Raw genomic sequence first — 21,204 nt, forward strand, 5'->3', positions numbered from 1 at the left:
CATTGAAATGTTGCACCTAAATATGAAAATAAAACAGAAAAAGCACTAAAATAGAGAAGGGAAGGAGATGGAGTCATGAAGGGATCTTGACTGCCATCTAGTGGAAGAGCCATACAGCTCTTTTGCATCTGAACAAAAGATTTATGCTTGCCTGCAAAGCTAGCAAGTCAGGTCGCTGACATCTCCAGCTGGGAATGGTCTCTGCTTGAAATTCTGGGGAGATAAAGTCAATTTAGGAATGACATATTCAGCTCTTCTGTCACTATTAGCTAATCTGATGAGTGTGACTCAAGAGCATTTGGTCAAACAGTGCCAAGCTACAGATAGATCAATGATTTAATTTGGTCTAAGGTAGTTTATTTGGTTTTTTAGTGAAAAATTCCAAAGCCTAGTTGTCCAAAACAACAAAAGTTTAGAATATTGAAATTATAGGTTGAAATACAGATAATCTTTGATTTATGGCTGTAATGGACCTGCCCATTATGTATGTAAGTCATGATAGTCGGTCACCCATGTGACCAACCTGATTTTACAAACTTCTTTGTAACAATTGTTAAGCAAATTTTGTGGTTGTTAAGCAAACCCATTGTTCACTATAGGCTGTTTCTGCTGAAAACTGGAAGTACACTAAATATCTGTTTTTGGCATGAACCACAGAATGCTGCAAATAACCATAAATGCTGGCCAGTTGTGAAGTGCCCAAAGGGCACATCCATTGGAACTGAGTTGTAAATACTTTTGGGGAGGTCCATTGTAACTTTGAATGGTCACAAAGTGACCAGTTGTAAAGTAAGAACTATCTGTATATAATATGCTATTCATATATACTTTAACTCAGGGGTGAAATTCAGATTTTTTCCCTACCAGTTCTGTGGGTGTGGCTTGGTAGGCATGGCTTGGTGGGCATGGCTTGGTGGGCATGTGACTGGGTGGGTGGACATGGCCAACTCAATGTCACTCCACCCAGTCACATGACACCCCCCCCCAGCCACACCTGCCCAGGTTTTGTGGCTCCCGGTGTTTTCTCTGGGAAATGGGTCATGTGACTGGGTGGGCGTGGCCAACTTGATTGGTCTCACCCTTAGGAAATTTCTCCTTAGTCCAACTCACAATAAAATAGCACTGTTCCACTATTTAGAATAGAATAGAATAACAGAGTTGGAAAGGATCTTGGAGATCTTCTAGTCCAACCCCCTGCTTAGGCAGGAAACCCTACACCACTTCATACAAATGATTATCCAATCTCTTCTTAAAAACTTCCAGTGTTGGAGCTTTACAACTTCTGGAGGCAAATTGTTCCACTGATTAATTGTTCTGTCAGGAAATTTGAGGCGCTCCTACAAAAATGAGGAAGTCAATCTATTTTCCAAAGCACCAAAAGGCATAACAAGAAACAATGTATGGAAACTAACCAAAGAGAGAAGCAACCTAGGACTAAGGAGAAATTTCCTGACAGTTAGAACAATTAATTAGTGGAATCCTAAAGGTGAGACCAATCAACCAATGGAATAGCTTGCCTTCAGAGGTTGCGGGTGCTCCATCACTAGAGGCTTTCAAAAAGAGTGAGGGAAGTACATCCCAAAAGGACAGTGCCAGGAACCACTAAAACAATGCAGAAAACTTAAAACAGCCATTCCCCTTTTTAAAAAAAGTCAACCCCCAAATCAAATGCAGCAGCTGAGAGGGAAACTAAGAGCAGCTGCTCAGACTAATTGAAAGCCAAAACCCTTCCAACTCTATTATTCTATGTTCTCTATGTTCTAAATTGAGTATTTCACAGCAGAAGAATACAGCTGGCTGGACCACACATGCATTAAATTCATGGACTGTATGATCAAGCTGCATCATTGTCCCCTCCTGTATCTTTTCCCCCAGGAAGAAACAAGAAGTAGCCAACACTGCAGCAGCTATAAAAGGTCTTGGGAAACTCCAGGGACTATCAACTGATCACAGAAGTGTTACTTAATACTCTTTATAATGAAAATCTTGTCCTCCTTCCTGAAGGGAAGAGGTTAATCCCATCCCTAGATGGGTGGTTGATGGGTTTCCCTGCCCTAATCCTGCCAGTTTTTGTTGTTTATTGACTTGATTCAGCTTGTATCGGCTGCATTCCAGGTGCAACTGTTAAGTGGAACTATTAATCGAAGGGAGGGAGAGAGAGAGGGAGGGAGGGAGGGAGAGGGAGGGAGAGGGGGAGAGAGAGAGAGAGAACCTCTCTTGCACTTTATTTTTAACCGATTCTCTGAACTACCTAAGCAATTTACTAACAGTTTGGGCGAACCGGTGAGAACCGGCTGAATTTCACCTGTGCTTTAACTCCTGTTTTGAAAATTTATTTGACCAATGAAGCAACACCACATTAATGGTGCTTCCTTAGCTCCTAAATGATGCTTATGAAAATAGGGAAACTAAAGACAACTTACCTCCCCCACTCCACAACACTGAACCTGTGATGTCTCTTCCTGAAAATGATTCTCCATGCAGAGAATTTGGCTGTTCAGTGTAAACTTTGATGTGGCTTTTCATGTGAACTGGAATATACCTATAATTCCATCTTATTATAACAAAGTCCTTGTCTTTTGCCCATTAAAAATATTTAGGTGTGAAAAGCACCTTCAGATTTCCAGTGGCTCGAGGCTATTTACTTCACTGTGCATTCATATTCCTATGACATTGGTGATCCATAAAATTTAAAATTAACACTGCAATCCTATGACATCTGTTAAATATGAATAAAAGAGATTATATATTTATTTATTTATCAGATTTGAATAGCCACCCAACTCACATGTGTGCCTTTGGGTGGCAAATAATTAAAACAATTTAAAATAAAATTCTAAAAACCACTAAACCGTTAAGCCTAAATATAACTAAAACCACAGGAAAGTACCTTGAACAACTTACATCCAATATAGCTATTTCACAGCCCCCTCACTCCCATGGGATTCCCACGCCTGTGAACAAAATCAGGTTTTAAGAGATTTCTGAAAAATCAGTGGAGTTGGGGCCAGTCTTTGGTTGAGGGATAATGTTCCACCAGATGGGTACCACACAGTGGTGGGATTCAAAAATTTTTTACTACCAGTTCTGTGGATGTGGCTTGGTGGACGTGGCATGGCTTGGTGGGCCTGTCAGGGGAAGGATACTATAAAATCATCATTCCCTCCTCACTCCAGGGGAAGGTTACTGCAAAATCCCCATTTCCTCCTGATCAGCTGGGATTCGGGAGGCAGAGAATAGATGGGGGCGGGGGCCAGTCAGAGGTGGTATTTACCGGTTAAATACTCAACTACTCAAAATTTCCGCTATTGGTTCTCCAGAACTGGTCAGAACCTGCTGAATACCATCTCTGGTGCCAGAGCAGATTGAGGTCACCTCTTCAATCCTATCAGATGGAATTCTTTAGTAGAAGGCACCTGTAATTTCCCCCTCCTGCTGGATGTGATAGGATAATAGATGTAATCTAATAGAAGCTTTTCCTCAAATAATCTAGCCCTATACCATGTAGGGCTTTAAAAGTCAAAATCAGCAGACCTAGTGTTGGACTAGGACAGCATTTGTACTTTCTCTATAAGCATGACCACTTCTATAATTATCCCATATAGCTACAGATAATGAAATCAGGGATATTTTCAAAATAGTCTGTTTCACAATAATAATTCCCCAACATATTCTATCAAAGCCTCAAAGTAAAGGGAAGTTGGTGGTGCCCCTTGTCTTGAAAGTTCACATTTGAGTTTGTATTTTCAGAAGTTAAGTCCAGTTTAGTTCAATGTTTATTTGTCCCCTTTCTAGTAGAAAATGGCCATATAAAACAGGGACTGATTGAGGCATGATTTCAACTCCTTCCTTCCTTCCTTCCTTCCTTCCTTCCTTCCTTCCTTCCTTCCTTCCTTCCTTCCTTCCTTCCTTCCTTCCTTCCTTGAATTGAACCTGAAAACAAACTGGCAACCAATGCATCTTGTGGAGCAGAGGGGTAATGTGTGTAATTCCAGGAACACCCAACACTCCATGCCACCACATATTGCACCAGCTGAAGCTTCCTGGTATTCTTCAAGGGCAACACAATGTAGAGCATGTTACAATAATCCATTTGGGAGGTATATAAAAATGTTCAGGTTTATAATTCCCTGCTATTGCATGCTAGATGACTTGAACTAAATCTTGAAGAGTTATATTTCTGTCTTCTTCTTCTTCTTCTTCTTCTTCTTCTTCTTCTTCTTCTTCTTCTTCTTCTTCTTCTTCTTCTTCTTCTTCTTCTTCTTCTTCTTCTTCTTCTTCTTCTTCTTCTTCTTCTTCTTCTTCTTCTTCTCCTTCTCCTTCTCCTTCTCCTTCTCCTTCTCCTTCTCCTTCTCCTCCTTCTTCTTCTTTTTTGCCTTTTAGCTGCAAAGAAGTGTAAAAACTATTTGCTCTCTTTGGTTTTAAATCACAGCTCATGAAAATAATAAATAATGATTTAGGCTGAATTATATGTTGACTTAGAAGTTCTATTAATCTTAAGGAAACTTAACCTCCATAAATAGATTTATATTCCCCAAATATATCAACAGTTCTAAAAATCTGATGTCATTATGAGCTGTGGTGTCGCAGTGGTTAGACTGCAGTACTACAGGCTACTTCTGCTGATTACTGAATTGCAGTAATCACCGGCTCAAGGTTGACTCAGCTGTCCATCCTTCTGAGGTCGGTAAAATGAGGACCCAGATTGTTGGGGGCAATGTGCTGACTCTGTAAACCGCTTAGAGAGAGCTGTAAAGCACTGTGAAGCGGTATATAAATCTAAGTGCTATTGCTATTGTTCAATCCACTAATGTAGTTGCTTACAGTGAATAGAGTACAAGGTTGCTGCGGGGTTGTTTTTGGTAATTCTTGGAATAATTTAAGAATTTATTATATGATGGGCTTGTTAAATATATATTCCCTTTATTGTATTCAGGAATGATGGTTTCACTCAATATATTTTTTGCTTTGGGTTAAAAAAAAAAAGAGAGAGAGAGAGAACTACACCCCTTGCATATTGGATAACTGTCAAAAGTGTCCTAGCTGAGAATTTTTGTAGGCTATGTACAAAATGTACAAAACATTCCAGCTCCTGACAAAGTCTTATTAGTCTAGTTGGTGTCCCTATAACTCTGTTGCTTGCTTACTGGAAGTGAACAATGCCTTCTTGGCAGCCTCAAGGTCATGTATTCACAATTTGCTGTAGAGTTTTGGAAAAGGACGAGATACGCAAAACCACAAAGGAAGCAACAGCTTCTCACAAATTGTGGAGAAATGGCATGTGGCCTATTAATCTAAACAGATAGCAGGCATAGGATTCCTATGAGCAAACAGGATGAAAATGGTTGTATTGAACAGATGAGTGAGAAGGAGTTTACAGCGCAGCAACGGAAAACTAGACCTTAATTTTTAAGGTTTCTGCCATCCCTGTATTGCAGAGGTCTTCGAACTTGGCAGCTTTAAGACTTGTGGACTTCAACTCCCAGAATTGTCCAGTGCTGGCTGGACAATTCTGGGAGTTGAAGTCCACAAGTCTTAAAGCTGCCAAGTTTGAAGACCTCTGCTATATTGTGTGTTGCCATCAGTAAAAAAAAAAAAAAAAAGCCATATTAATACTGGAATTACCAAGATGATTATTACGGAATTCAAAGAGATTGCTACCATTCTGCCCCATTATATGAACTGTATATATGGGAAAGTTCAAAAGTGCAGCTTTGACTTCCATTCATTCATTGCTGAATGCAGAATATGTTTTGTGTATTGTGGATAGACAGTCCTATATTTTAAAAATAAAGTTCAGTTCTGAGTAGAATCTATATTGAGATAATTATGCCAAATGAAGAAATACAAAATATTGCATGTTACTGAATTTCAGAAACTCTTCAGTATGTTATATGTTGGAAGGAAGGAAGGAAGGAAGGAAGGAAGGAAGGAAGGAAGGAAGGAAGGAAGGAAGGAAGGAAGGAAGGAAGGAAGGAAGGAAGGAAAGAAGGAAGATGTTGAAATCATGCCTCAATCAGTCCCAGTTTTATATGGCCTATGGAAGTAGCATTTTTACTAGAAAGTAGCATTTTCTACTAGAAAGAGGACAAATAAACATTGAACCAAACTGGACTTAACTTCTGAAAATACAAACTCAAATGTGAACTTTCAAGACAAGGGACACCACCAACTTCCCTTTACTTTGAGGCTTTGATAGAATATGTTGGGGAATTATTATTGTAAAACAGACTATTTTGAAAATATGCTTGATTTCATTATCTGTACCTATATGGGATAGAAGTGGTCATGCTTATAGAGAAGGTACAAATGCTGTCCTAGTCCAACATTAGGTCTGTTGGCCGGGGTGTGTCTATACCCAAAAGAGAATACACAAAGTTCTCTTCACACCAGAAAAGCTCAAAATCAGAAACAAGTCAGTGACAAAGTCCATTTGATCTTATAAAGCATTTTATCTTATATTTTATCTTATATTTTCTTGTATTTTCTCCTAACTTTGCCTTTACAAAAATAAAGACTTTCTAAGTCAATTCAGCAGGCTCTCAAGAAGCCACTCTCCAAATGCCCTGATAGCTGCAGGAAAAGTAACTCAGGAGTAACTGATTTCTATCCTCTCTTGGTGCAATTTAATTTTTCGGAATTTCAGAAGAAACAAGGCCATTCATTTTCCTGGACCTAATTCTGTCCACCGGAGAGGAACTGATTGATGGATTAAAGATGTCAGGCATCTTAGGGAAAAGCAACCATGTCATCCTGAAGTTAAAGATAACGATGACAGGAAAAGCTGAGAAGTGTCAGCTTGGGCTTTTCCAAGTCTCTTTGCTTGGAATGTATGTTTTTCATGCACCCACGAAAAGGGTGGGCAGCATACAATCACTCGAAGGAATCACTTGAAGTCATAAATGATAAGCAGGCCCAAGAGAGATCGTGGAAATGCAATACTGAAAGAATGAACAGAAGAAATTCCTAGGAAAAGGAAAAAGAGATGAAGAAATGTAGATATTTCATAAATTGCTTAGATTGTTGCTTCCTTTATCCATCCCTTCCTTAAACATGCCACACATCTCTTTTGTTTGCCCAACTTCCCTGTTTTCAGCACAGCCCCAGAATTTATTTTAGAACACTTAGATTCATGTGACAATTATATTATAGGCTCTTCTCAGTGTTTATTCAAGCCTACTTTTTTGCTTTCCTCACTGGAATAGACTATTATGGTGATAGGGATCCTTGCGGCATCAAAAATATCCAAAGATATTTTTTTGACTTAGAGGTCAAAGATGTTCCTTAAACAGATTTCACAGTTAGGAAAAATATTTTTTTTAAAAAAAAATTAGGTAAATAATATGTGTGTGTGTAAAACTCAGCCCCCCACTCTATATTTATTATATTTACTGTATTCATAATTAACCCGGGTTTGGAATACAACATAGATAGTCCTTGATTTACAACCACAATTGAGGCCAACATTTCCATTGCTAAGCAAGACAGTTCTTAAGTGAATTCTGCTCCATTTTATGACTTTTCTTGACACAGTTTTTAAGTTGAATCACTGCAGTTGTTAAGTTAGTAACCCTGTTAAATAAATCTGGCTTTCCCATTCTGGCTTGTCAGAAGGTCGCAAAGGGTAATCACATGATCCCAGGACACTGCGACCCTCATATATACATGCCAGTTGCTAAGCGTCTGAATTTTGATCACATGGCCATGGGGATGCTGCAACGGTCATAAATGTGAAAAATGGTCCTAAGTCATTTTTTTTCAGCACTGTTGCAACTTTAAATGGTCACTAAATGAATGTAGTGGGGTAATTAGGAAAAATTAGGAAATAAAGGTATACAAAAACATCCAAGTCAGGGGTGAAATGCTCCCGGTTCAGACCGGATCGCCTGATCTGGTAGCGATGGCGGCGGGTGGTTCGGAGAACCGGTAGCAAAAATCCCTGCACCACCACCCACCATGCCCAGCTGAGCCACAGGATCATCAGAGGATTTTTTTTTTTTACTTTTAAAAGCATTTTTTCTACAATCTCTTAAAAAAATGCTTTTAAAAGTAAAAAAAAAAGCGCCTCTGATGATCTCGCGGCTTAGCTGGGATTGTCAGAGGCTTTTCAAAGCATTTTTTTCTGCAACCTCTTCGGCTGAAGAGATGGTAAAAAAAAATGCTTTGAAAAGCCTCTGATAATCCCAGCTGAGTTGCCTGATCTTCAGAGAGGCTTTTAAAAGCATTTTTTTCTGCAACCTCTTCTTTCTACTAACTTCTGATGTAAAACGCAATTTAAAGATATTCTTGGCTTTTTTAACACATACGCACACACAAAAACACACACAACCTTTGTACTGTTGTGATGGCCACATTTATATTTTTGATCATACACTAAGGATAACACTATTGTTATTATTGGAAGATCTCTGGCTTTTTTTAATCTATACCAGTGGTGAAATATAAAATTTGTTACTACCGGTTCTGTGGGCGTGGCTTGGTGGTGGGGGTAATATGACTGAGTGGGCATGGCCAACTTTTTTTTTTTAACTTTTAAAACCATTTTTTTTTTTACAACCTCTTTGGCTGAAGAGGTGGTTAAAAAAATGCTTTGAAAAGCCTCTGACAATCCCAGCTGAATTGCCTGATTGGCAGAGAGGCTTTTTTAAAAATGCTTTGAAAAGCCTCTCTGACGATCCCAGCTGAGTTGCCTGATTGGCAGAGGCTTTGAAAAGTAAAAAAAAAAAAAGTTGGCCACGGCCACCCAGTCACATTACCACCCCCCACCAAGCCACGCCCACAGAACCGGTAGTAACAAATTTTACATTTCACTCCTGATCCAAGTGCTTATTTGACATAAATATAAGCTCCAGCTAGCAGACCTATATGTCACATGGGAAGAAATGCTTTTTGTGTTTGTAGGCATACTAGGTCACAATACCTTCCTCAAATTTGAGATGAGCATTATACCTTAGCTCAGAGTTTAATTCAATTTGGAGAAGATGAAACAGATTAACAGAGTTGGAAGGGACCTTGCAGGTCATCTAGTCCAACCCCCTGCCCAAGCAGGAGACCCTACATCTGCCTCTACCTGGGATCAAACTCACAACCTCCTGATTGTGAGGCAAGAGCTCCACCTCTAGGCCACAGCAGCTGGTTCTCAATGTCCCCCTCCACATCCATCCCATCCCATCCCATCCCGTCCCGTCCCATCCCACCAGTTTGTCTGCTTCTGGGGCTCTGATAGTAAAGACAAACAGAAAGAAAGAAGAGAAATTAGAGAGATTTCTTAATGAAATATCATTTTCCTACAGATTACAGATCACAGCCGATCAGGATTATTGGATACAAGATAGGTCGCAAATAAATTCAATAATAAATTCAGTAATAAATACAAAATAAAAACAGAAAATTTGCCAGCCTGAAAATGAGGCAAAAATCACCATTCTTTTGGTTGGCTGTGATTTGTCCTCCTATCTGGAACATCCAAGTTGATTCTGGAGCATTGGATGATTGTACAGAAAAGTGGAAAGCTCATGTTGAATTCAGATTGCCCTGGAAATTATTCCAACTATTTCCTGATTTCAGAATAGTAATAGCTTGGCTTATTCGGAGGCCTGTCTGTGTCAATCCAGGCAAATTCACTCATCCCCTGCAGCTTTTGGGAATAAATAAAGAGATTATTAAGAGGAAGGCTGTGTCAGCAGCCAGAAATGTATATTTAGAAAATAAGGGTTATTTTTTTTCCCTTTCCTCTCTCTTCTACCAAAATCTATCCAGTTCATTGATTTCTAACTCTCACTTATAAACAGTTCCTGTTTTCTAAGAAAATGACTAAGATGCAAAGTGAGCATTGTATTGTGCAATCATATCAATTAAAGGTAGTCCTCAATTTATAACAGTTCATTTAGTGATCTTTTGAAATTACAACGGCACTGAAAAAGTGAGTGATGACCATTTTTCACACTTATGGCTGTTGTGCCATAATCCCAATGGTCACATGATCAAAATTCAAATATTTGACAACTGGTTCAAATTTATGACAGTTGCAATGTCCTGGGGTCATGTGATCACCTTTTGTGATCTTCTAACAAGCAAAGTCAATGGGGAAGCCAGATTTACTTAACAACCATGTTACTAACTTAACAAATGTATCAAGAAAGGCTGCAAATTCACTTAACAAATGTCTCACTTAGCAACAGAAATTTTGGGGTCAATTGTGGTCATAAGTCGAGGACTACTGTATAGAACTGACTGAACCACTAGAGGGATTGATTATTCAGAAAATATTTGAATGTGCCGAAATGAATAAATTAACTTTAGAATTGAAAGAAAAAGATGATTCGGCAGTTTGGGAAAAATGGTATAGGTGGATATACAACAGAAACAAAAATAGAGATGGAGAAGTCTGCCTTTTTCCTACGTCTACAAAATGTGGTGGAGGATAGAGAAGAACAGTTGGAGGAAATTGTGGGAGAAGTGATTGCAGAAGTAGTGGGGAGAAAGAGGAAGTATATGGCGAGATAGACAAGGCCTATCGGGTTTACACCAATTACGCGAGACGGCACAACCTGCCCAGGGAAATACATATAAGACTTACCAAAAAGGCCCTCAGAGATGAAACCATTCATAAGGCCAGGGATCAGAATATCACATATAAAGGACGGCAGATTACATTTCTAAAACAGATCCCCAGAAGGGTTCGAGAACAGAGGCAGAGTTACCAGTTTATAACCTCGCAACTAAGGAAGCAAAATGTGCCTTACCGATGGCTATTGCCTGAAGGACTTTTGGTGACATGGCAGGACCATAAGATTAAAATTGAAAACATACAGGATGCACAAGAATTTTGTCAAAACTTCTTTGGACCTACTGAAAGCGAAAGAGATAAAGAAAGAGTTAAAGAGATTCAGAAAGACCAGAAAGAGGAGCGGAGCAATGAGAGAGGAATACAAATGTATCAGGAAAAGGGGAAACGAGAGGGGAGGAAGGGGGAGGAAGGAGAACTGGAAGAATCCGGAATTGAAACTCGTCTAGCAGCCAAAATTAAAGGGACCAATAGATAGGGATGGATCAAGGAGTGAGACTTTTGACAGTAAATGTCAATGGTCTTAACGCGCCAGCAAAGAGAAGACGGTTACTAACCAAAATTGTGAAAACTAATGCGGATATAATTTGTATGCAGGAAACGCACATTAAATTGTCACATGCTAAACTATTGAAATGCCCTAAAGCAGGGAAACTATTTGTAGCGGCCTCAGAGGAGAGAAAGAGAGGGGTAGCAATGTATGTAAAGGAATATCTCTCCCCGAAACAACTTTTTGCAGATGAAAAGGGAAGAATGTTAATATTAGAGGTGGAATTATTTCAGAGTAAAGCCTTACTGATAGGAATTTATGCCCCAAATACTAAACATAAATTGTTCTTCCGGAAATTACAAAGAGAAATCCGAGACTTGTACTATGAGCAGGTATGCCTTATGGGCGATTTTAACGCAGTTGCTAATAGGACACAGGATTACAAAACAGGGGAGAGTCAAAAAAGAAATGGAGGATATGATAGGAAAACTTTACCAGCCATTTGGGATGAAATGAGAGAGGAATTAGGACTGAAAGATACATGGCGGAGCACAACCTGACCAAAGAACAATTTACTCATTATTCAGCTAGACATAAATCGTGGTCCAGGCTGGACATGATTTGGATGATACAAGAACTTAACTCCTTAGTGGCAGAGTCTAGAATTATGCCGAATGATTGGGCGGACCACAATCCGGTATTAGTCATACTAAAGAAAGAGGGGGAAAATAGAAGGAGGTGGATGATGAGATCGGAGATTCTAAAAGAGACTGAATTTACACAAATACTTAAGACAGAAATACCCCTTTTCTTTCAAGAGAATAAAACACCGGGGATGTCATTACAAACAGTATGGGATACCGCCAAAGCTTTTATAAGAGGTCTCTGCATTAAATACATGGCCATTAAACATAAGAAAGAAGAACAAGAAAGGGGCGAGTTAATAAGCAAATTAATAAAAGCCGAGGAACAATTACAAGATAATCCACTCTTGGCAAGAGCAAAAGAACAGATAATAATTTTAAGACATCAGCTTAATCTCTTGGAATTGGATAAATTGAAAGATAAGATAAAATTAGCAAAACAAAAACACTTTGAATCAACAAATAAATTAGGAAAATGGCTTACATTTAGATTAAAAAAAGAAAAACAGATTAGATGAATTGATCAATTAGAAGACAAGGAAGGGAACCTAATAAAAGATAAAAAAGGGAAAGAAAAAATTGCAGTGGATTTTTATAAAGAATTATATAAAAGAGAGGAAATTCCAATAGATGTGATAAAAAATTATATAGAGAACTCGGATTTACCTAAGTTATCGAATTTGACGAAAGAAATATTAGATGAAGAAATTACTTTAGAAGAGATTGAAAAAGCAGTAAAGAAACAGGGGAATCTAAAAACGCTGGGCACAGATGGGCTTCCAGCGGAATTATACAAAACAATGTTTGAGACTATGGGAGAGCACATGAAGGACCTATTTATGAGGTAGTGGGGAAAGCGGAAATCCCTTATTCATGGAGAGAGGCTAACATTAGTTTGATTCCTAAATCAAACATAATCAGACATAAAAAACTATAGACCTATTTCCCTTCTGAACTCAGATTACAAAATCTTTACCACAATTCTAGCAAATAGACTAAAAGGATTCTTGAATGAATTCATACATTCCGACCAAAACGGATTCTTACCAACACGACAATTAAGAGACAATATGAGAGTTATGTTAAATGTACTGGAATACTATGAAGAACACCCTGGCAAACAGGTTGCTTTAGTCTTTATAGATGCCCAGAAGGCATTTGATAGAGTTAACTGGGACTACATATTATTACAACTAGAATATATGGGCTTTGGGCAGAGGTTTATAAATGCGATTAAAGCTATCTACACTAAACAAAGGGCCAGATTATTGATAAATGGGGACTTGACAGAAGAATTTTCTATTGATAAAGGCACAAGACAAGGATGTCCTCTGTCCCCCTTACTTTTTATTCTATCATTAGAAACACTACTATGTAAAATAAGGAATGAGGAAAAAATTAAAGGCCTTGCAATTGGACAACAGATATATAAAACCCAAGCTTTTGCTGATGATATGGTTTTTATTTTGGAAGAGCCCGTAGAATCTTGTTTAAATTTATTATAGACAATTGAAAAAATTGGAGCTGTAGCAGGGCTATCAATAAATAAAAAGAAAACAAATATAATAACTAAGAACATTTTAGAAGAATCAAAAAGAGATCTGCAGAAGACGACTGGATTAAATGTAGTGAATAAAGTTAAATACCTGGGAGTGTGGCTTACCAATAGGTGTTCGAGTCTACAGGAGGACAATTATAACAAACTACTAGCCCAAACCAAAAGAGATCTAGAAAAATGGGGAAAAATACAACTCTCATTACTAGGACGAGTAACAACAGTAAAATCTTACCTTTTACCGAAGTTCAACTTCTTATTCCAAACTGCCCCAGTGAACCTATCTAAAAAATTTTTTATGGACCTAAACCAATTAACAACTAAATATGTTTGGCAGGGGAAGAAACCGCGGATCAAAAGAAAGATGATGCAAGAATTAAGAGAAAGAGGAGGTTTAGGCTTACCTAGTTGGGAGAATTATTATTCGGCTGCATTATTAACTTGGGTAAAAGAATGGATTACCTTAGGTAACAGTTGTCTCCTTAAATTAGAAGGGTTTGACCTTCAACAAGGGTGGCATAAGGCACTTTGGCGTGAGAATACCCTACAAAGTAAATGGTTTATCCGACACTACTTAAGAAATATCTTAATTCGAAATTGGGAAAAAGTTAGTAGAAAATATTATACTAAAACACCTTGCTGGTTAGCACCTCTAGAAGCAGTGACATATCCCAACCTTTACAATGTGGCCAAAAAATTAACATATAAGGAGTTGATGAACATACAAGGGAGATTAAAATCTAGACAGGAACTAAACTCCCAAGGGGTGCAAATAGATTGGTGGAGTTACTTGCAGATCCAATCTAAATTTCAAAAGGATAAAGATGGGAAAGGCATTAATGGGGACACACAAGAGCTAGATAAAATTCTGATGGGCCAAGAAAAAAGCATGACGTCAAAAACTTATAAATTGCTTATGAAAATGGAGATAGGTGAGGAAACAGTTAAGGACACCATGATCGCTTGGGGAAAAAATTTTGGACACCCAATATATTTAGACAAATGGCAAGAGATTTGGTGGGATAATATGAAATTAGTTGTATCCACGGCGTATAAGGAAAACATCTATAAGATGATACATAGATGGCATCTACCCCCCGATAGATTAGCAAAAATGTTCCCGGGGCATACGGCAGAATGCTGGAAATGCGGGTGGGAACATGGCACTTATTATCATCAGTGGTGGACGTGTCCGAAAGCAACGGAATTTTGGGGGAAAATAAAAAAATGGCTCAATGAGATTTTAATGGTAAAAATAGATTGGAGACCAGAGGCATGCCTGCTCGGGTCCAAGCCGAAAAATATAAAAAAGGATTTGTGGTATTTGGCTTTACATATCATCACAGCGGCGAGGTTGACATACGCCCAACTCTGGAAAAACCAGAATATCCCAACAGAAGAGGCTATTATTAAAAAAATCTTAGATTGTGCAGAAGCTGATACATTAACCAAAAAATTAAAGGAGAGAGAGCAATCACAGGGAGGTTTAGTGTGGGATAAATTTTATAAATGGCTAGAAAAGAGGAAAGTAAATTCCATTTTAGAGGAGGAATGATATCTATTGAGAAACCTATCTTATATAAGATAAGTGAGGTCGGATAGACCTAATTGATATACTAAGGCATGTAAATTGTTTTGTCGTCTCCGGATTATAATGTAGAGATACAGTACCGAATATTTGTGTATTAAGGTACTACAAAGAAGCAAAGAAGTATGTATGTTTATTGTTGTTTTGTTTTTTGTGTGTTATCTTTTTATGATGTGTTGTTTCTATGTTTTTTAACGAAAAATGTAAATAAATATTATTTTTTTTTAAAAAAAAGAAAGAAACAAAAATAGGTAATATTCATAAGAAAGTTGAGGATGTATGTGTATATATATATATATATATATAATGTATATATTATATGAACTGTTAATCCAAGGTATATAAAAATGACACTGTTTGATTATGTATTAGAATTATGAAAAAGAAAAACTACAATAAAAATTATTATTAAAAAAAAAAAGAACTGACTGAATCGGGGGGGGTTCCAAATCCCGTTGCTACTGGTTTGCTCGTGCACATGCGCAGTAGTTCTGCACATGCGCAGAAGCGTCGAGGCAGGTGGGCGGAGCCTCCCCCCTCCGCTACCGGTTCGTCCAATCCGGTTCGAACCAGTAGCAACCCACCACTGGACTGAATGTATAGATCCTAAAACTTATCTTCAAATTTTAAAAAAATGAGTAAACGTGAGTGTTATGATTTGAATAAAGCTAACTAATAGGGATCTGAGCTTTATGTGAGCTACCCTAGTACAAACTGTAGGATTTTTCACTGTTTGATTAATAATTATTTTTTTAGTTACCTTCAAATTAATTTCTAATAATTTTGAGTTAATTTCCCTGAGTTAATACTTACATTCTAATGACCTTTTCTTGAAAGAAAGTCCCATTTATTACAGGAAACAGAATTTCAATTAAGTGTGCTTTGGATTGTACACTTGATGGTGTCCTTGTTTCTGACTCTTTCCGATATTATTTAAAGGGATCTGATTTAAATCCAAGATTTAAAGTCTTTCAAGTAATGCCCTTATTGTTTTTCACAATTACACCCCTCCCCATTGTCTTTCTTGGAACTTGATTATTGGGCTACTGTTCTTTATTTTGAAGGCCATTATCACTATTTACTTCCTTTAGGAAGAAGAACAAAGCATTTGGCCTCTTTTGAAATAAAAGCTATTTTGTTTCAAAACCTCTCAAACAGGCAGTGCATGGGTGGGTTAAGCAGCTCATTTCCGTTTTTATTTTGAATAGTGCCAAACATTTTTTTATGTCATTTAAGGGGAATATCAACCAGTAATATAAAATATATAGGATTTTTATTCTATCCACTCCCAAGACTTAATGTACAGCTTTATTGTGATGGTGGTGGTTTTCTTGGTAGGGAGAAGTGAAGAACACTGTTGGGGTATGTCTAAGGCACGTTGCCATCATGTAACATATCATGATGTTTTTCCCCTTCACGGAACTGGGTGGGTGTGGTCTGCACATGATGCATCCAGCCTGTGGGCCACCAGTTTGACACCCCTGGTTTAAGGTATGTATTCCCAGCAGATCTAGGACAATTCGCTGTGGCCAACTTGCCACAGTCAACTTGCCACACAGTCAACTTGCCCCAGTCAACTCACAGTGGCCAACTCACTGCGAGACATCTCACCATAGCCAACTTGACACGTAACAAGAGTTACATTAATATGGAAGAAGTTGTGGAACAGAATCATTAAAGAAAAGATGCCAAAGGAGGGGCAAAATGAAATGTGAATGACAAAAAAATTAAGCATTTTTTAAATATTTTAAATAATTAAATTGCATTATTGAATTGTCCTGTGGCGAGTTATCCAATGGCAAGTTGTCTGTGGTGAGTTGTCTGTGGCAAGTTGTCCCATTCCGTTCCCAGCAGGGTCACCCAAAGTGTGAAGGTCATCCCGGCTGCTCAACTAAATCAATCTGGCTTGTATATTCAGCAGCAGCAATATAGGAAGATGCTGGAAGCAGATAATCATTTTAACAATAATTGCAAAGGGTTAACTTCGTATAGCAGGGGAGAAGATAATATAAACGATTGGTGCACTTTACAAGACGATCACATGAATAGGAAATACAAAATGGTTGACAGTATAGTGCCAGATGACAGCCCTTGAGGTTGGTTAGTGTGCATGCTACTAAGGAAGAAGAACTTTCTGAATACTAATCGTGTTTATGACACAACTGATTAATACTTTCATGACATCTAGTTGCTGATGCTGCCATGTAGGAGAAGAAAATCTGAAGCTATAGAGACAGCATTAGAACAGGAGCATGGAATGTAAAAAGCATTAACATGAAGAAGTTATAAACAGTGAAAGATGAAATAAATTAACTCCACATTGACTTCTTGGGCATCAGCAACTTGAAGTGGATTGAAATTGGTCATTTTCAGTCAAAATATCATACTATTTAAGACATGAAAACAAAGAAGGGCCAGTGTCACTTTTATAGTTAGGAAGGGCATTATAAGAACAGTAGTTGGTAAAATGTTGTCAATGACGGAATAATATCAAGTGGATCTCTGATATTCTTTTAATATGGTAGTTTTTCACATTTATTCTTCAACCACCTATTCAGATGAAGAGAAAATTGACATATTTTATCAACAAGCTCAATATGACATATAGACAGTTGTGCTGCTTGTAGTTGAGGACTGGAATGCCAAAGTAGGCAGTAGGAAGTGGGAACATTGTTGGATTACATAGCCAAACAAACATAAATTAAGCAAGAAAACAACATATCAGTTTCTGCCAATCCATTCTAAGATCCTACAACAAATCAATCCAGAATTCTCACTTGAGGCACAAATGACCAAACTGACATTTTCATATTTTGGACATATTATGCTGACACAGAACCCTTAAGGATGATATAACAAAATGACAATGTTGGAAGGGACCTTGTAGGTCTTCTAGTCCAGTCCCCTGCTCAGACAGCAAACCATATACCATTTCAGACAAATGGTTATCCAATCTCTTCTTAAAAAACGTCCAGTGTTTGGAGACCCACAACGTCTGGAGACAAATTGTTCCACTGATTAATTGTTCTAACTGTCAGGAAATTTCTCCTTAGTTCTAGGTTGCTTCTCTCCTTAATTAGTTTCCATCCATTGCTTCTTGCCCTGCCTTCAGGTGGTTTGGAGAATAGGTGGACTCCCACATCTTTGTGACACCTTTGTGGATATTGAAACACTGTTTTCATGCTAGTCCTTCTTTTCATTAAACTAGACATACCCAATTCCTGCAACTTCATGTGTTTTAGCCTCCAGTCCCCTAATCATATTTGTTGCTCTTCTCTGTACTCTTTCTAGAGTCTCAATATCTTATTTATATCATGGCGAGCAAAACTGGATGCAATATTCCAAGTGTAGCCTTACTAAGGCATTATAAAGCAGTACTAGAATTCACGTGATCCTTCTGTTAATGCAACCTAAAACTGCATTGACCTTTTTTTTGCAGCTGCAGCACACTGCTGGCTGGCTCATATTTAAGTGATTGTCCACTAGGATAATGTTGAAGAAAGACAGTAGGGAAAAAAGATGACAACCAGGAGTGAAGTGGATGGACTTATTTACAGTAGCAATTTGTGCACTGTTGGGAGAGATCATCCTGGAAAAGTTCTCTCTGTACAGTAGCTAAGAATCAACACAAACCTAATGGCACATAATCATAATAATATAAACATTTGCAAACACATTTAATTGGAATGTAAAGGCCTTTCTTTGTCAACAGAAAATTGCATATAGCAACCATGAATTAGTTGTTCTTCAACTGTAGCAGTAGTAAGTAATATCAGGGACACTAATAAATAATTCAGTGTTAGAATGGTTTCCTGAAAAGAAGCAAAGATTTAATTGCCAGGAAAGCTTTCAGACAAAGCACTTGTTTTTAATTATGAAGAATGTAGCACTCTGTTGTAGAATATACAATTGCTCTGTATGTGTATGTGTGTTGAATTGGTACTATGTCTATACATTGACTGGTTCTAACCAATTAAACAGTGGTTAATGATTTTGTTCTCACTCTTTCTCTAATTAATTTTGGGAACATTTCCTTCCATACTAGACTCTCTGCAATTTAGCTTTACATCCCAAAAAATGGATAAATCTGGACCAGACCAATATTCCTTTGTTGTTTATGAGGGAGAAACTCTGTAATGTGTACATCTGGTTGAATCTCCACACTTCTAGTATAACCTTATGTTTAGCACCACAAGAATATGAATAGGAAGCAACAATTTGTTTTTTTTTAAATTGCTTTTAAAATACAGTGCTTTGACATCTTCATAAGTTTATTTGTCAAGTATATATAAGATAACAGGTAAAAGTATAAACGTAATTTGAATACATGAAAAGAGTAAGTAAAAAGGAATATTAGGACAGGGACGGTAGGCACGCTGGTGCACTTATGCACTTATTTTGGGGTTTGGGGAAGAAACTACAGAGTCAGGTAGTGCATTCCAGGCATTGACCACTCTGTTACTGAAGTCATATTTTCTGCAATCGAGTTTGAAGCTGTTTACCTTGAGTTTGTATCTATTATTTGCTCATGTATTGTTGTAGCTGAAGCTGAAGTAGTCGTTGACAGGAAGGACATTTTGGCAGATAATTTTATGTACTATGCTTAGGTCAGACTGAAGTCGACGTAGTTCTAAGTTGTCTAACTTAGAACTTTGGAGTCTGGTGGCATAAGGTATTTTATTGTGGTTAAAGGAATGGAGGACTCTTCTCGTAAAATATCTCTGGACTCTCTCGATTGTATTTATGTCCGATATGCAGTGCGGGTTCCAGACAGATGAGCTATATTCAAGAATTGGTCTAGCAAATGTTTTGTATGCTCTAGTTAGTAGTACAACATTACCAGAGAAGAAGCTACACAAGATTAAGTTAACAACTCTTAATGTCTTTTTGGCATTTAAAATCTGTACCATTTTCATTTTGTGTAAACACCTTCCTGTTGTAAAAGCTGACTGAGCAGGACAGCTAGCATAGGAATATAGAAAGTTAACACAGAGTAGATAGGTAAGCATCTGTAGATATTCACGGCAAAAGGAAAGGCGAAAGATGTGTAGAAATGTCACCATGCAACCCTGCCCTTTTAGACTTTCATCCCAACACTGGGCACAAGTATAAAAATGACTATTTGACTGTGCTTTCACACTGCTCATTTAGCCCACCCCTTTGTCATGGATCACGTTTTATATAGAGCGTCCCCAATGTTTGCAATATTGAAAACAACTAAACATTCAAGGCAGGTCTTGATGTAGCTGCTGAAAGCATATTATATATACAGATTTATTTATCCATATTGCAAAATAATGTGTGTGACAGAATGCTTTAAGAGTTTCCTGTGGAAATTGTTTTTAATTAACTTTTTCTCTTTCTAGAATACATTTGCATTTTCTTATTTTTCTTAACCATAATTTTGTTCCATCTCATTTCCATTTTTAAGTTCATTTGTATGCATGCATTTTTTATGTTATTTCTTTTTGGTACAATTTTCTAAACATGTTTTGAGTTATGGACTGGATTTCAAAATTCAGGAAAGTGGATATTAGTATATAAAACATTTTATAGTTTTATTAGTTAACATTAGGGTAAATTCCCATTATGTAAAAGTTCTTGCCTGGTTATGGAGAATAAGAACATAATCATAACTTTTATTTGTTCTGCCAAGTCCTAACTTCTGGAAAAAAAATGTGATCTTCGCCAGTAACAAAAACTAGACTAACAAACATATTTTTGCAATCTTAAAACTAAAAGGTATTTCCTATTTCAACCAAGAGAAAAATATGTCCTAGGCATCCAAGGCTCTGTAAACTAAATGATATTTGATAGTGCATTAACACTCTTAAAGTACAAAATGTGCAAAGGTTCTATAGAAGAAACGAATTACTTAGCAAATTTGAAGGGAACATAAAAGTCCTAAGAATATCATTTTTCTATAATAGAACTTTGTCTGCATTTTTAGCAGAATGCCCACGGTGACTCTAGCTTTGTGATTTATGCCCAAGGGCATTTTTGACAATATATTTTTAGCTCAATCATCTCTATTTCATATTCAGAACTATTTCCACATTGCCCTTACAAGGAATGATATTAATTCAAAGTTGTTGAAGAAAGTAGGAATGCAACTATTTTATGCTAGGACTCTCAGGAAAATTCTGTTCTCCTGGGTCTGTTCCTTTCATAAGAAAGTTGATCACAAGTCCTAGCTTCTCTTTTTTTAAACAAAATGTGTGGCACAAATGTTAAAGCTTTGGTCTAAATTTCTCTGATCCTATCTGTGTTGGGTCAGCCTAAAGGTCAAACTATTGGCAGTAATTGTATTTACCATAATTTACATGTGATAATGATCTGATACTGACAATCTTGCTGAGG

General features: G+C 37.5%; 1 protein-coding gene and 1 long non-coding RNA gene across 2 annotated transcripts in view; one reads left to right on the top strand and one right to left on the bottom strand.

Moving 5' to 3' along the window:
- Window positions 1-21,204, top strand: part of ATP10A (ATPase phospholipid transporting 10A (putative)) — a 161,502-nt gene that overhangs the window by 49,354 nt on the left and 90,944 nt on the right. The gene's annotated exons all lie outside the window — the stretch shown is intronic.
- Window positions 3,930-5,595, bottom strand: LOC148113525 (uncharacterized). The gene is made up of 2 exons (XR_015734530.1): window positions 5,559-5,595; window positions 3,930-5,427 (listed from the first exon to the last, which is right to left on the bottom strand). It is a non-coding gene; the product is annotated as an uncharacterized LOC148113525 (long non-coding RNA).

The sequence above is a fragment of the Pantherophis guttatus genome, chromosome 5, assembly GCF_059756535.1.
Source record: "Pantherophis guttatus breed Tessera chromosome 5, ASM5975653v1, whole genome shotgun sequence".
NCBI classification, from domain to species: Eukaryota; Metazoa; Chordata; class Lepidosauria; order Squamata; family Colubridae; genus Pantherophis; species Pantherophis guttatus.